The sequence below is a fragment of the Mus pahari genome, chromosome 1 (assembly GCF_900095145.1).
Source record: "Mus pahari chromosome 1, PAHARI_EIJ_v1.1, whole genome shotgun sequence".
NCBI classification, from domain to species: domain Eukaryota; kingdom Metazoa; phylum Chordata; class Mammalia; order Rodentia; family Muridae; genus Mus; species Mus pahari.
In genome coordinates, this window is record NC_034590.1 from 69,429,795 (window position 1) to 69,431,541 (window position 1,747).

At 37.3% G+C, this 1,747-nt stretch overlaps 1 protein-coding gene across 12 annotated transcripts in view; it reads right to left on the minus strand.

Annotated features, from left to right (window-relative positions):
• The window catches only part of Emsy (EMSY transcriptional repressor, BRCA2 interacting), a 70,366-nt gene that overhangs the window by 39,597 nt on the left and 29,022 nt on the right, over positions 1-1,747 (minus strand). The gene's annotated exons all lie outside the window — the stretch shown is intronic.

Genomic DNA, 1,747 nt, shown 5'->3' on the forward strand with positions numbered 1-1,747 from the left:
CAACCACATGGTGGCTCACAACCATCTGTAATGAGATCGAATGCCCTCTTCTGGTATGTCTGAAGTTAGCTACAGTGTGTTTACATATAATAAATAAATAAATCTTTTAAAAAAAAAAAAAAAAGAGCTAAAAGTTGTAACATGAACCGTAGAGAAAGAAGGAAGCCCAAAATACCTTTTTATGGAAAAAAAAAAAAAGAAAAAAAGAAAAAAAAGTATAAATTTGGGCCAAGAGATGGTAAGGCATCTGCTGTATAAGCCTGACGATCTGAGTTTGATCCTCAAAACCCACATAAAGGTGGGAAACGAGGACTAACCCTACAAAGGCTTCTGACTGTTGCACACTTCAGGACACATGTACACCTGCATGCACACACAATAATAAAAATAAAGTAAAGAAAGATAATACATAAAAGTAAAGAGTATAGGTCATATTTTGTGTGCTTAAGAAGATAACAAAGGGCGGAGGGATCAAGAATAACACATCATATTAGTTAGACAGTTTCAAAGTTTTAAAAAACCTTAGCTATTCCTGGCTGGTATGATGGGTGAGCAGATAAAAAGGACCTGAGTTCAATCCCTAGGACCCACACGGAGGAGGAGAGAACCATTCCCACACACTATCCTCTGATGTCCGCAGGATGTGATGAGTGTGCACGCCCATACAAATAAACACAAAGCCATGTTTACACACAGTATAAAGAATCTTTGTGAAAAGGAAAGAAATTGTTTCACCATAATGTTCTGTTTTACTTTATGTTGTTTTATAAACCAAAGTAACAAGGACTTAGTACTAGCCAGGCATTAGTGAAATAATCCAATACAATTGTTCAAGAAGACAAAGTGTGCACATAGACAACTCCCAGAAGTTCCCTTTTCCCATTGAAAACTCTTGCTTCCATGCTGGTGAGGCCTAGTTCAAGTCACACAGATATTAATTTAGAATGCTAAAACTAAGAAATAATCTAAATAATACATGAGTAATAAATTGTCCAACAGTACCAGAATTAAACAATGAAAATAAGAAAGGTATAGAAAGGGAGAAAGTCAATGATGTAAAACTTCAAGAAAATGTATTACGTGGAGTGGGAAGTTTTTATTGCAGACTACTGGTGTGGGTAAAAGGCTCACTGTGTTACACAGAAAGGGCATTATAATACAGCTGTGGGCAACTGGTGGACCTGTTTTATCTCTTTACTGTTCTCTAAAACTCCTAAATCCATTGGTCTCTGGTTTAAAACCTTTAAAAAAAAAAGGCTGCTTAGATGCCAAATGTGGACCATCATCAAACTCATGGGAGAGGGAAAACTGACAAGGACAGGATTCCATGGAGTAAGAGTGGAGAACAGAGATTTCTTCAAAGCTATTCTAAAGAACTATAGTCAGCAGAAGACTGTCACACTATTGTGAAAGGAATAAAAGAAGTTCATGGAAACTGAAAAAAGAATAAAATCAAAGAAAAAAAATTTCTTACTAAATTAGAAATAGTAGCAGCAGAATAAAAATGCAATCAATCTAAGTAATTAGCAGTGCCCCATTCTTCAGTTAATGAAGGGCAAAAGGACAGACACTAGAGACATCCCGGAAGTTAGTTACAGCTTCCAATTTTGAGCAAAGACTAGAAAGAACCAATAAGAAACAGTTACTGCCGGGCGTGGTGGCGCACGCCTTTAATCCCAGCACTCAGGAGGCAGAGGCAGGCGAATTTCTGAGTTCGAGGCCAGCCTGGTCTACAAAGTGAGTTCCA